This window comes from Canis lupus, chromosome 11 (assembly GCF_003254725.2).
Source record: "Canis lupus dingo isolate Sandy chromosome 11, ASM325472v2, whole genome shotgun sequence".
NCBI lineage: Eukaryota > Metazoa > Chordata > Mammalia > Carnivora > Canidae > Canis > Canis lupus.
Genome location: NC_064253.1, coordinates 40,724,938 through 40,740,586, shown reverse-complemented (window position 1 = coordinate 40,740,586; position 15,649 = coordinate 40,724,938). Strand labels below are relative to the sequence as shown.

Genomic DNA, 15,649 nt, shown 5'->3' with positions numbered 1-15,649 from the left:
ACCCGGGATCGAGTCCCACATCGGGCTCCCTGCATGGAGCCTGCCTGCTTCTCCCTCTGCCTGTGTCTCAGCCTCTCTCTCTCTCTCTGTGTGTCTCTCATGAATAAATAAATATTTTTTAAATAAATAAATAAATAAAATAAAAATCTACATGTTTTTCCTTTCACTCTTAATCCTAGTGTATTGTTTGTGTTTGTAAAACCCACTTACATCCTTTGTGGAGGGGATGAAGTATTAAGAAAAAAGCATACACAAATAAATAAGTTATATTTTTCTATTCCTTTCCTTAAAGAACAGCTTCCTGAGCACTGAGCTTGTGACAGGTACGTGCAGTGGTGGATCATTTGGCAATTTGTCTTGGATACACAGTGGTGTTCTCACGAGAAGGTCAGGAGGGTTGTGTGACGGATCCGCGTGAAACATCACCAGGCACGTTTTAACTTCGAACCTCTTTTCCCAGCCAAGATAAAAAATGTGGGTTCAACATTTCCACTCTAACTGACTCATTTGGCAGAAAAAGAAGTCCAGATGCCAGGAGGAACCGGAAGGGGAAAAAAAAAAACAACAGTGGAGGAAAAAGGTACCGGAAGGAGGGGGAGGCAAGAGCAATATGTCATATCTCATCAAGCTATAAAAAAACAATCTTGAGGATTAAAAAGGAGGATGCACTGACCTTCACAAGTAAAAACAGGGCCCTGGAAATAGAACAATTCTTAAAGTATACTTCACACCAAAAAGTGTTGACAACCAACGTGTTTTTTTTTTTAATGAATTATTATGCTGTAATTCAGTTATCCACAGAATAATAACAAAAAATCTGTGTGAACCTTTATGGGAAAGCCAGGGGTAAAACCTCTAAACATTGATGCTCAAATATACTAACAAACCTAAAGTTGTACTTTAATTAAACTACTGTGAAAAATAATCAGAGTTTGGCTACACAAATGTATACATATGTCCAAAATCATCAAATTGTATGCATTAATTATGTGCAGGTCTTGTATACCTATATTTCAATAAAGCTTGAGGAAAAGAGAAAAATAATCAGAGTAATTGATAATTTAATTATATGAAATCACTCATATTTTAATCTTTTTCTAAGCACCTTATAATCTTTAGCTAATCTGTTCCATAATTGCTAAAGATAAAATTCATTATTTCTGGGGCACCTGAGTAGCTCAGTGTTTGAGTATCTGTCTTTGACTCAGGTCATGATCCCAGAGTCCTGGAATTAAGTCCTGCCTGTATCAGGCTCCCCTGTAGGGACCCTGATTCTCCCTCTACCTATGTCTCTCTGTCTCTTTCTGTGTGTCTCTCATTAATATATAAATAAAATCTGAAAAAATGCATTATTTCTTACAGCTCCCACCATTTATGTAAATGTCCAATGAAAATATTTAATCAACATAGTCCATGTACCTTTAGATTTCTCATCTTTCTAGTTTCCACCATTCTGAAATATTATCGTTTAGGTCCAGAATACATAAACGTGACAATGGACAGCATACTATTCCAGCTATTTAAGTCTTTATTATTCACCAAAGTACCTCTCAAATGCACTCACTGTCTTTGACACTTTTACAGGAAGATAAACAACAGAATGCTAAATGAGGTGTAAGTATCTAGAAAGTTCAGTCAAAGAAGAATTAAAAGATAGGTTTATGAGATATACTCTACTATTTAGTTAGTTGAAAGATGATTATTCAGCACCAAGTACATGGCACTTTGCTAAAAATGCAGAGTGAGAAACAAATAAGACATGGTTTATACTTGGAGTTCACCATGTGTTGGAAGCAAAATTCAGGCATGCAAAAAGAAAAAACAACATAACAAATGCATGTCATAAAATTTATGATGACAATATCAACTATGAAAACACAGGGAAGTTCTCCATAATTATTGCTGTGTTTCAACTTTTTTCCCTCTGTAAAGTAAGGGAGCTGTCTTAGGTCCTGTATGTCTCTTCCAGCATTAATATTTTGTTATGCTAGGGACACCTGGGTGGCTCAGTGGTTGAGCATCTGCCTTTGGCTCAGAATATGATCCCAGGTTCTGGGAATCAAGTCCCACATCAGGCTCCCTGTCAGGAGCCTTATTCTCCCTCTGCCTATGTCTATGACTCTCTCTTTCTCTGTGTCTCTCATGAATAAATAAATAAAATCTTTAAAAATATATTTTTTGTCATGCTATGTTTAGAATAATATTTGTTTCACTATTTTTTAGCAGAAAGCCATAAGAATTTTGTTTTTAGTAAGTTAGGCACTTGTGCCAGAGAGTGCAAAGGCTTTTGAACAAATGCCTTGGGTCAGTAGGACAAAGATTAGCAACTGGAGAAACAGAAAACCAATAACTAAAGAAAAGAAAATGTGGGCAGCCTGGGTGGCTCAGCAGTTTAGCGCCGCCTTCAGCCCAGGGCCTGATCCCAGAGACGTGAGATCGAGTTCTACCACAGGGATCGAGTGCTGCATTGGGCTCCCTGCATGGAGCCTGCTTCTCTCTCTCTCTTTCTCTCTCTCTCGTGAATAAATAAAATATTTTTTAAAAAAAGGAAAATGTGTTTTAATCTCACTCTCTTACTGGATCCTGCATTCCTAGAATGGGTATAATTAGACTGACATCCTTTTTCTGGGGTTATTATCTTGTTTGATTAACAAATATATTTGATTTTAAAAAGTTTTTTAATTTGCCACCACTACATTTAGTTTACATAAAAAAATCAGATATGAAATAGCCAACTAAAGAAAAGAATAAAAACTAAAACATTATGACATGGGTTGGTTATAGCTGCCCAAGGCACAAGAAGGTTTCACTTCTACTCTTCCCTCTTTCCTGACCTTTTGTCTCACATTTCTGTAATATGAATGCCTGTGAGAGAGCAAAGATTAAATAAGATAAAATTAAATGACATAGGTAAAGCCTCCAATAAATAATAGCTCTCATGACCATTACTATGATTATTATCATCACTTAAGCATTTTTCCTGACATTCTTCACTCTCAAAGGTGGGTCCTACTTTTGTAAAACCACCCAAGCTATGATATGTGTCATACTTGAGAGTACCTAAGAAGATCTGGGTATATATATACATATATATATATTTGGAGGATCTCGCCCTGGGCTGAAGGTGGCACTAAACCACTGAGCCACCCAGGCTGCTCACATTTTCTTTTCTTTAGTTATTGATTTTCTGTTTCTCCAGTTGCTAATCTCTGTCCTACTGACCCAAGGCATTTATTCATTCATTTAGTACTAATACGTACTGATTTGTACTAATAAATGAATACTAAATTAAATACATATATTATAGAAACATATATGTTGTATATATTTATTTTCTATTTATATCACATATCATTTATTATTTTATATAATTAATTTGTTTTATTTATATATTAAATATATATGTAACACATATTTAATTTAGTAGTCACATATTTATATTAAAGTATATCCGAAAATTTTAGAGCTAGCACATCAACCTAGTGATTTAAGATATTATTAAATAAATTTAAGTTAAAATAGCAGTATATTTACAGAGGCATAATGGCCCAGGTGGTATGTGACTATAGCAAAAATTATGAAGATGGAAGGCACCTGGGTGGCTTAGCTGATTAAGCATCTGCCTTCAGCTCAGGTTATGACGCCAGGGTCCTGGGCTTGAGCCCCTCATCCAGCTCCCTGATCGTGGGGAGCCTGCTTCTCCATCACCTCTCTCATTCATGTTCTCTCTCGTTCTCTCTCTCTCTCTAATAAATAAATAAAATCTTAAAAACAAAATAAAATCTAAAAAAATTATGAAGGTGGTACATGAACTGAAGCTTGGGAATCAATTAACTAAAGCACCAACAGCTGTTTTCACAATCTAAGCCATGGGAAGTAGTGTCACATTTTGAAAGAGGCAAATGTCTTACCTTCTAAATTATAAGTTCCTTGAGGGTAAATTCAGTCTCCACCTAGGTGAGTATATTAATATGTGCTCGACAACTGAATGCTGCATAGATTTGAAGACAATTGAAACTGTATTTGTGTGTATACATGTGTACATGTAATGATGGGGAGGGCACTGGACAAGGTGGAGTCAGGGTACAGCAGGGAGGGCAGGATTAACTGAACTCACAATGACAGATGAACCGGTCTTCATTCATTCATTAGTTTTATGTTGAAATCTATAAATACATTTCTATGCCACACCTCTCCAAAGAGCATTTGCGTACTTCCTACTTTTTGAAGACAGAAATAATAAAGATTTGGATTACTAAGATCTGTCAATAGAAAATTTTTTCACTGGGTATTATAATTATTCATTATTAAGTCCTTGTAAGTAGAAAATATGTAGTTCACTATTATATTTCTAGAGCCCAGGTCAATACCTGACACATAATAGGTTTTCAGGAAATATTTATTGAATGAATGAATTTATTAATGAATGCTTCAGTCCATAGAGAGTTGGCAGGAGAAGGCAAGAGAAGGAAGAGAGAATTTTCAAGATCCCAAAGTGAAGCCATTTATTTCATGGCCTCTTCTGCCTACCAGGTCCAGCAATAAGCCAGCCAAGCAGTGATCTCACCTGTAGAACCTGCTGGGCAAGTCCAGTCAGCAAGTGAGGTGAGTCCCACCACTCATGTGTCAAACACAGTCAACTTGGCTAATAGATTCCCAGAAGTACAGTGTGACTGCTCTCTCTCTACATCCATGTCTGCGCTGGTAAACTAGATCTAATTATCCACCATGGAATTTGGCCAGTACACTGAGATTATGGTATGTTGAGAAATTTGAACTTTAACCACACATAAATAAAAGCACAGGGATCAGGGCCACTCCCTCTTACTTCTGGGTGATTTTTGAATTTTTTTTTTCAGAGAGAAAACAGTTGCTTGGGAGTCTGCAAGTTCTCTTTTTTTGTTTGTTTTTAAAAGTTTTGATTTATTTATTTTAGAGAGAGGGTGTATGTGAGCAGGGGGGGAGTGGCAGAGGGAGAGAGAGAGAGAATCTCTAACAGACTCCTTGCTGAGCACAGAGCCCAACTCAGTGCTCAATCTTACCACCCTGAGATCATGACCTGAGCCGAAACCAAGAGTCCAACAATTAACAGATTGAGCCGCGCAAGCGCCCCAGGAGTCTGTGAATTTTCAACTAGAGGGAAATATAAGTTAAACTGATTCAATTTTTTAATGTAAACTCTTTCAAATGTCTTTAAAATAATTTAAATCTATTGAATAATAATACCTGGAATTTTAAAAAGCAGCACCCTTTATTAATCCTCAAAAAATTGCTAGATGCAGAGAAAGTTACAAAATAAGTAAGATACAGTCCTTGATGCTCTCTTTTCTCAGTCAGATTTCAAATGAAGTAGTTCAAAGCCCTAAGAAAATGTTCTCCTTTGTCTCTCAGCAATAGATGCAGAAAGGTTAAGTCTTTCAAATTTACAATAGAAGGTCACCATGCACATTATTATCACATGTCCATGCAGTAGAATTAAAGATTCTAGTGTTCCTTTTTAAGCAAATTTTCCTGGCAAAGAAAAATTGTCTCAGGGTTATGCTCGTGTGGTATTCTCAAACTTTCTGGGTACATCTGGGCAAAGTCCTCTCCATAAACAAACTAGAGGTTGATCAGAGTTTTCTTCACTTAAAAAAAAAAAAAAAGAGGGGATCCCTGGGTGGCACAGCAGTTTAGCGCCTGCCTTTGGCCCAGGGCGTGATCCTGGAGACCCGGGATTGAATCCCACGTCGGGCTCCCGGTGCATGGAGCCTGCTTCTCCCTCTGCCTGTGTCTCTGCCCCTCTCTCTCTCTCTCTCTCTGTGACTATCATAAATTAAAAAAAAAAAGAGGTTTACAATAGGATCCCAACAGCTAGACAACTTCCACAGTGCCTTATGCTTTTGTCCACCATATGGACAAGTCTTCAGGGTCACACCCATCGAAGAGGCTCAGGTAATAACTGCTCTCCTCACCATTTCAGCACAGACTGCCTTTAATTTTCCCCCATTTCCTTCCCTCCAAATATAGCCCTTCTTTCTTGCGTTGAAGGATACCCCTTGGCAACACTCCTTCTGTATCTGTTTTATCTCCTATACCATCAACGTCTCTGCTATATTTGTTTTCTGTTTTCATGGGAATTTCTGTCTTGACAAGGTTACTTAATGAGAGAGAGGGAGTGGTATAAAACCACAGGAGTGACGAGAAAAGTCACAGCAAGCAAAGCTGATGTTATTGGCAGTGAGAAATGATAGAATGCTGGATTGAAATCAGAAAATCTGGGGCGTCTGGGTGGCTCAGTCAGTTAAGCATCTGCCTTCGGCTCAGGTCATGATCCCGGGGTCCTGGGATAGAGTCCCATGTTGGGTTACCTGCTCAGCGGGAAGCCTGCCTTTTTTCCCTCTCCCTCTGCCATTCCCCCAACTTGTGCTCTCTGGCTCACTCTCAAATAAACAAATAAATAAAATCTTAAAAAAAATCAGAAAGCTTAGGGGTTAGTTCGGGCACCAAGGTTTACCTTGTGGCCTTGGAATTCAGGAAACTTTTTGTGTAGTTCAGTTTCCTCCTCTACATAAGCAGAGATGTGGGGGCTAGTGATGTTAGACACCCAACTGCAAAGGAGGCACTCATACACACCAATTGCTCCCAGCCCTCTGTCTACTCTTGCCTGGGCTGGACCATCTCAGGAAAGTTTTGGAGTTCATTCCTCAGGGCACAAGGAATTCATACCTATGAACAATCCCACCATCTTTAGTAGACTCTGTCCAGTTGATTGGCTTCATAAAGCTTCTTCCAAGCTTGTTTTGTGGATGTGCTGCTGGCCATGATCTTCTTTCAATGTGTAAGCACTGGCCACCCCAACAGCGGCAGTCCAGCCATTTGTGAGTGTCTCGGTTAGAGTAGAGCTGAGTAGGGTGGTGGCTCTGGTATTAGACTGGCTTGGGTTCAGACACTGACACTAGAGTGAAGTACCTGTGACACCTTAAGCTTGTTATTTCATTTCTCTGAGACTCTATTTCCTAATTTGGTTTTTGGTTTTTTAAAATATTTTATTTACTTATTCATGAGAGACACAGAGAGAGGCAGAGAGAGAGGCAGGAACAGGAGAAGCAGGCTCCGTGCAGGGAGCCCGATATGGGACTCGATCCCAGGACTCTGGGATCATGCCCTGAGCCAAAGGCAGATGCTCAACCACTGAGCCAGCCAGGCGCCCCCCCCCATTTCCTAATTTTTATAGAGAAGAGGCTAACAGGTAAACTGTAAAGAGATGAGCAAATAAAAACAATAAAGCTTTATTAGACCGCTAAAAGTAGACCCGACCACTAAAAGTAGTATACCTCACAGTATGGATATTTTGAGTTGTCCAGATATTTGAGTTATACTCTTTAAAAAATAAAAGATTTTAAAGATATTTTAAAATTTATTTATTTGAGACAGAGAGCAAGCATGAGAGAGAGAGAACAAGCGTGACTTCAAAGGAGAGAGAAGGGGCACGCAAGAGTGGGGAGGGGGGGCAGAGGGAGCGGGAGAAGCAGACTGAGCAGGAAGCAAAACTCAGGACTCCATCCCAGGACCCTCGGATTCTGACCTGAGGTGAAGGCAGATGCTTAACTGACTGAGCCACCCAGGTGCCCCAAAATAAAAGATTTTAAAGAGAGGCAGCTGTGCAATTAAAATAAGATACACTGCATGCTTTCCTTCAGCTCATAACTCTTGATTAGATTATCAAATCTGTACCGGTACATAACTAAGCCTAATAAGTACTTAGTTATTTTTTTAATAATTAAATAAGTAAATAATTGAATGAATGAATGAGTGAGCAAATGAATAAATGAATGAATCCTCCTGAAGCTGTTTGGAGAAATGTTGAATTCCACATCTCTCCTCTAGGTGGCGAACTGATACTTCCTACTGTGTGTTGCTTTTCCTGTGTCCTCCACAATCAACAGGAAAATGGTACTAAAAAAATCTATAATTTTATGTCTGTCATAGAAGTATAGAAGTAGAAAATCATTAATGTATTTTCTGCCAAAGTTATCTCTTTATTTTTACAACTGTATGCTTCTTGTCAAAAGAATTGTTTATAGAACGTCATTAAGAAATATGATTGTGTAAGTACTATAAAGAAACAGAATTGTGCAAGAGACTTTTCAGGGCACTTCTGCAAGTTTGCTGTGAGGACTTTCCCTTTCACGGCATATTCAGGAAAACATTGTTTTGCCGAAAGTTTGTTATTATTTTTCTAGGGTGTTCATTCTCTTCTAAATACAGGGGGAAATCAAACTAATTCTACTAACAATGACTTTTTTTAAAGTAAGTCTCAAATATATTTTTCTCTTCTAGACTCACTGTGACAGTGACAGATAAAATTGAATAAGAGCTGATATGCATTATCCTGTAAGTTAACTAAAGAAGGACAATCCAATGAGATAAAGTAATCCAAATACTTTAATTTTCCTTCAAGCCAGGATATGAGTTCCCTGAATGATTTAAATAATGCCCCCCTAGTCCCCATTTCCCTTTGTGATGACATAGTCTATATTTTCTTATACAGGAAATATGACTCAAAAATATCTTGGAGTGCCATGAGAGCTGAAGGACAAAGCTAAAATCCATCTAAGAGCACACCAAACAGGAACAACAAGAATTGAAGATGCCTGTCCTGATTCCAAAAGCAAGGGGAGGAGGTGAGTAAAAAGAACAATGACATGTTATAGCCCAAGAGCTAAAACTAAATGCATGTAAACAATTCTTGTTGAAACTAGAAGCCAGTGTAGGTTAGGCAAACCAGGTAAAGTTCTTTCTTGCCAAAACATGCCAGGATAAGAGTCATCTCGCATTTGAGACATGGTTACTGACAGAAGTGAGTTCATACTGGACAATTGCAGGGGATTCTGAACTGGCATGGCAGCTCTTAAAAGGTAGTACGTACCTAAAGCCCATAGTTCTATTTTATCCTATCCAAAACGCTCAGCTCCAATTGTTCAGAGATGGGAATCTGAATGAGAATGTCTAGCATATGTGTAAATATTTCTCTAGTACACATTTCTTAAGCAATGACTCTCAGCCAGGCCCTTGAATAATACAAAAATGAATAAGGCATGGTCCCTGCATTCAGACATGTACACACGTGATTATATGGGGTTAATCAAGGGAGAGGAAGAGCAGGGGAAAAGGAGCTAAGGCCAAATTGGTATGTTGATGTGAGAGCGTGGAAGATCCCACCCCACAGTTGGGTTAGTGGCAACTTGTCTGACCAGAATCCAGCCGTAACAGTAGTTTCTGCTGAATTTTGAACTGAACCTATACTGCTCTGATGCTGCTAAAGCCATGGAAATAGATCTGGAAATAAGGAGATATAAGAACCTAAAATACCTTTCCAAAGGCAATTTGGGCTTATTTCATAAGGTCATTCCCAAAGTTATGTAAGAAGCCAGAGGAATTATATAGAAGAAAACTCTCTCCATTAAATCAATGTATTACTCCTAACTTTGTCATGAGCAGGCAACTCTAAACTTTCCTAAGTAAACTAATAAACCAACTAAATAATCTTAGTAGAAGAGTATAAATAAATCATAGATTATCTCATATAGTAATTTTAAAAGAATGATGTAGCTCTAGGAGAGAAACATCTTCATACGTATAGAAGTAAAAGAAAACAGCCAGGAAGAAAGAATTCAGGCTATAAACTTGCCTTGGTATTTCGCACAATTTAAAGACTTTTTCTAAAGGTTAAGTAAAGCAGAAAATGGCACAAAATATGTTAATAAAGTGTAAACTATGATCTACTTTTTACTTACAACTATTATGTTATACCTCCAGAATTATATTGATTTAAAGTGGATTTTTTTATTTAAAAACCTTGGGGTGTTTGGATTGTTATTTTACCTACAAAAAAACATGCATTTTATCTTGAAGTGCCATGTACAAAGATTTTTTATATTTTCCCTAAATATTACTAGGTTGTTTCAGGCCCTTTCTCAGTAGCCACTTTTGCAGGTCAACACATGTTTAAAGACTTCAATCCAATGAGCCTGGGAACACTCTCATTTCAGTTCAAGACAGAAAATTACATTTTGCCCCCACTTCAATTATTAAGTTGATACCGTACCCCTATACAAGCCTAAGGCAGATCTATTGTCATTTATCTTGACTCTTCATTCCAAGGGGAAAAAAAAGAAAGAAAAAGAGAAGAGAGAAAGGGGCTCAATAAAAGAAACCTTCCAATAGCAAGAATTGAAAGTTTTCTGTTACTTGTAACCCTTATATTTATGGTAAGTCAACAACAAGCCCTGTGGCTTGTGCTTTATTGTGATTATATAATTTTCTCCCTTAGTGAAAAATTCTCTCTAGCTAAGTTCCCTACAATCACTTAAGAGCCTTGGATATGGTTCCAGGAAAATTTAGAAATACAAAAAGCCAGAGTCTTACTTCTGTGAGTCAAACTCACCTCTAGAAATGAGGCAAAATGCCACAGAAAGCAAGCCAGTGTGGCACACTGGGGATGTGGGGCATGGCCCAACAGCTCAAATCAGCCAGTGACCTTTTACCAAGGCAAATACTCAGAGAAGCACCACTATTGGTGCCAACATTACACAAGTACAACAGGTGCATCCACCCTCTTCTGGTGCCACAGCCCAAGCTAGACACACCCAGACTCTCCCACTCACAGGGCCACCAGGGCTAGTCTGAACTCAAGTTAGCAGCAGCTCACTGCCATGGGGATAGGTGAGATCTCTGTTTGATGCCAATCAACATATGCATGATTACCCAACAAGGAAAATACAGAAGTAAAGCAAACAGATACACCCATGTCTGTACAATTCTTTTAAAAAGGGCTTGAAGTATAAAAACTAAACCTAAGAGAGAATGGTCTTTGCTCAATTAGTATGAAATAAGTACCAATACTCTCTAAAACAATTTTCTAATTCTCACAAGAGAATCTTCAATGATGAACCAGGAAAACACAGTTTCAGCTGTCCTCAACAGCATTTACTGGTTTACTGTAAATGCATGAGCTAAACTAAATAACCAACAACAACAAAAATCCTCTAAAAGAAACTAAAGTAATAATGCTATAATGATAATAGTCATCATTAGTTATCACGACCTTTGATCTCTTGGCTTTTTCCTTACCTTTTCCTTTCTCCTACTTGGCCAGCTTGGGTCTTCTCTCTAAGTCACCCTATAGGAAGGCACCCACCCACTCCCTCTGTCCTCCTGGAGCCTGCACCCAAGGCCAGAGGTCAGGGCTGCAGACTGGGTTGGTGCCTCCTCTGCCTCAGGGGCATGGGAGCTGGGGAAGGGGCTTTTAAGAAATAATAAAAGGAACAAAACAATAAAGTCATTAGCAGTTGCCACCTACTCAGATTCTTGAAGACTGCAAGATTTTAATGATCTTGATTAATTAGGAATGTCCCCTTGCCAGCCAGGGCCAAGACCCCAACTTGCAGGGAGCAGAGGCCCTCTCAGTCCCCAGGCTGCCATCACTCCAGTGGCTTTTGTCTTACAGAGGCCCAGGGCTGAGGCTGCCACCATCAAGAGGCCCCTCTCAGAGGTCAGAATTCCTTTGCCAATATGGATCCAGGTCAGGACAACATAACTAAAGAAGGTGCAGTTTGGTTTGAGTTTGGGGGGGGGGGGGGGTGTTTTTACAACTTTTTTCCCAAAAATAATTTATATTTGTACGTGCAACACTTTGCCCTGATATGTGGGTTCTACAATAAAAACTAAATGTAATTTTTTGAAAAGGAAGCCAGTTTACTATATTTAGCTACATAACTTAATTTTTGTAAGTCTTGTGAAGTAGGTTTTATTATCCCCATTTTACAGATAATGAACCTATATAAATCTAAACTAACATCTCCCAAAATACCCAATTGGAGTGAAAGAACCATAACCAAGCCCTAATTGAATTTTTTTCCACTGTACCAAGGGTCACCACCAACAAACTATGACGCTAGTATGCTATCTGTCCCACTACCTGTTTTTGTAAATAAAGTTGCATTGGAATTCAGACATTCTCATTCATTTATGTATTATCTATGGCTGAGATGGTGCTGCAGCAGCAGAGTTGAGTAGTCGTGAAAGAAATCATATAGCTCACAAAAGCTAAACAAATTTCCTATCAGGCCCTTTGGAGAAAAACTTTGTCAACCTCTGATCTTCAATGTGCCATTAAGAATCTTTAGAAGGTTGAGTATAAAAAACATTTTCAGAGAATTATGAAATTCTTACAAGTGGGAGTTCACTGCAATCAATTTCTTTGTGAACAACTACCCTAAGACATTCCATCCATACATGCAGCTTTCTTCCAGTTCCTAAAAACTAAGTTGGGGAAAGAGAATTTTAGAAAACAAGAATCTAAATTTCACTGACCAATTTATTCAAGCTCTCCCCAGTTCTACTTCCAGCTTCTCCTCACCTCAGCTTCTCACAGGACAATTCATCCAAGAATGTGCCTAAGAGAAAGGGAGAGAGGAGAACACAAGGACAAAGTGTTGCTATAGTTTCATGGAGCTTCTATTCCATTTTCAACCCCTGCTCACAAGCCATAGGGGAAATTTGAAGGAAACATTACAAATATCAGGATTTATTGGGTGTAGGCTTGCCAGACTGATGCAAACCTGAGTGGGTAAATTTATAGACTAGAATAATGTAATTTTAATATGAAAGTACATCAGATAATAACCAATTGAGTTGATTCAGCTTATCATCCAAAAAAACAAACAAACAAAAAAATCCAAGAACCCAGCTTTGCTGGGTTACTGACTTCTCCCAAGTTAGCAACAGAGAAGAGGCTTCTCATCCATTCTACCACACATTCAGCAAGACCCAGTTTAAGGCCACAGCTATATCCTATTCACCAGCTTCCACCTATACATTAATTTCATGTCCTTTCTCAAGGCCACACCTTTGTTGGAAAGAGCACCTTTGGGGAAACCAAGCCGATTCAGATTCGAATCCTATTTTGGTCCCTTGCAAACTTGGGAAAATCAGTAAACCAGTGTAGGCCTCAGTTTTATAGACCTAATATATAGTTAATTGTTCCCTGGGTGTAAAGAAGAGAAAATGAGACATTCGGTGCCTAACGAAGTATCTAGCACACTGTAGGCACTTTCTCAATACATGCCAAACACTAGTATTGTTCTTAAAAGACAAGTAAAACTGTATCACCTCAGTTACCACCTAGTGGTAACAGTTGGACAAAGAAGCATCTCATGGTTCAGCAATAGATGATAACCTGCTGGCCACATATTATAGAAGTATTTCCACTCTGAGGAAAATTTAGAATTTTCACCTGAGAAAGCTAAGTGTTAATTTTCTAATCAAATCTTGTACCAGTTGCGTATAATTGTTATTATATGTTATGATTTATGGACAGCCTTGTTTTTAATTATGAGGTTTTTATTGGAGAGACAGGTTTCGGGGTGAGTCTGCTATCTGACTTGCCAGCACTTGTTAAAAGTTTTTATAGTGTGACTCATTTATGTGTGTGTGTGTGTGTGTGTGTGTGTGTGTGTGTGTGTTTAGGACTACTATTATTAAATGTTGCTGGCATATAGTGAGAAATTTGTGATTCAAGTTTGTCCATATGTTTACCTCCCCACCACCAACTCTATTCTTTCACATATGGCACCCCTCCCTCATCTATCAAGGCTAGTGTCAGATTATTTCCAAGGTTTTCTATAGATAAACTCACTTGGAAGGGTCCTTGGGTAATTCCCTTTAGCTTTTTTGCATGTCAAACAGAAGAAAACACTGCTCAAAAGCAAAAACTTTCAGGTAGTGTGGTGGATGGAAAAACCACAGGAAATCAGTAAGTCAATGTAAAACTGTGAATGTTATTTCTTTATGCTCAACATTTTTAATTTTGTAGAAAGAGTAACTGCAGGAAAAATCATCTTCACATCAAAGTCAGTGAGAGGCACTGATAGAGGTCAGTGCTATAAATTGCCTACAAAGGAAAAGAGACAGGACATGAATACACAAAGCCCACAGAAGACTAAAGATACTTCCAATTAAAAAAAGTGAAAACATACCAAAAAAAAAAAAGTGAAAACAAAATGAAATGGATAGCACTGAATCAACTCCATGGTAATTCACTAATACCAACAACCAAACCTTTGTAAGATGTGTGCACCACATGTGCACGATGAAACCAACATAGGAAGCCCGGCACAGGGCATTGTGGAAAGGGATAGATGAGAACAGTTTCCAACTGCTCTATCAGTTAAAGGTATGAAAGAGTAGGAGGAATAAAGGGAAGAAGTGAAAGAGAGAGGGTATGGAGGAAAGAATAGGAAAATAAGAGAGAAAGAAAAAGCATCCAGTGTTAGATATCACACTTCAATAGAACTGCAAACTTGGGGCCCATGCACAGCAGTGATAACCTGGTTCCACCTCCACCAAATCACTTCTAGAAATGAGTCCTCTAGACTTGTGTTATATATTGCTGAATAACAGATTAACCCCCTCCCACCCCCACCCCCCCGCTCAACCAAATTCCCCCAAAATGAATCATTTAAAATACCTATGGTAAGGCTTCACTGAGTCTTCTGCTTCACAGTCTCCCACAAGGCTGCAGGCAAGGCATCCATCAAAGCTGGGTCTCCTCTGAAGGCTCGCCTAGGGAAGGCTCTGTTTCCCAAATAACCACATGGAATTGTTGGCAGGATTCCTTTCCTTGAGGGATGTTGAACAGAGGGCTTCAGTTCCCTGCTGCTGCTGTTCTGGGGTCCCCCCCTCTTACGGTAGCTTGCTTCATCAAAATCAAAGCAAGAGAGACAAAGACTTCTAGCAAGACAGAAGTCACAATCTTTTGCAAACTAAGCAGGGAAGTGACACCTCCTCCATATTCTATTGGTTAGAAAGCAGTTTCTCAAGTGGAGGGGATTACATAAGGCATGAACACTAGTAGGCGAGATAATCTAATCAGGGGCTATCTTTGAGACTGCCTAATATAACTTGGCAATCTACTCGCCTTTTCTTTGCTATTTTTTCCATCTTATTGCTATTCAAATTACCACAAAATTCCAAAATAGTCAGGTCTAAATAGATAAAAGTTTATTTTTAGTTTTAAGTTTTCATTCCCTAAAAGAGTTAGTTGTATAATAGAAACAATGAGTTGGTAAGGAGAAAGCACGAGTACAAGGCCCAGTTCTGGAAATTTACTGGCTATAAGACCTTATCCATGAACTTGATTTTCTCATCTTTGAAATGGAGATAATTATGTTTTCTCTGTTTACTGCACATAACAATTACAAAGACCAAGGACTATAATGTGTGGCAGTGTTACTCAAAACGCAGTAACATAGCACTGGAGGTACTCCAGATGACTATAGGTGGTATATGGACTATAGGTGAAATTTTTTAAAGGTATCTGTCTTTAGAGTGCATTAGAAAAACATAATTTGCACAACAAACCCATGATTTTATAGCGAATGTTGCTCAAATGAGACTTAAATGAGGTTGGAAAAAAGGTAAGTCAATCTGAAGAAAACTATTAAGAAAGTAACAGATGGTCTGAGAATGGCACAAACATCATGATGATATACAAATGATTGCATAAAATGAAAAATGCTTCACAAATGCATCCAGTCCTGTTCATGTTCCAAGACACTGGTTTAAGAAGGAAACTAAATACATTCTTTGCTACCAACAGAGCAAA

The 15,649-nt window shown here is 38.5% G+C and overlaps 1 long non-coding RNA gene across 7 annotated transcripts in view; it reads right to left on the bottom strand.

The window, feature by feature from the left end:
* Nucleotides 1–15,649, bottom strand: part of LOC112650025 (uncharacterized) — a 139,859-nt gene that overhangs the window by 110,819 nt on the left and 13,391 nt on the right. For 3 of the 7 annotated variants that reach the window (XR_007414035.1, XR_004803653.2, XR_004803652.2), the window contains exons 3-5: nt 14,513–14,664; nt 13,682–13,936; nt 12,358–12,440 (exon numbers count right to left, since the gene is read on the bottom strand). This is a non-coding gene — a long non-coding RNA (uncharacterized LOC112650025). The remainder of the gene's footprint in view (nt 1–12,357; nt 12,441–13,681; nt 13,937–14,512; nt 14,665–15,649) is intronic. The other 4 variants (XR_004803658.2, XR_004803659.2, XR_004803665.2 and 1 more) reach the window with 2 other exon arrangements.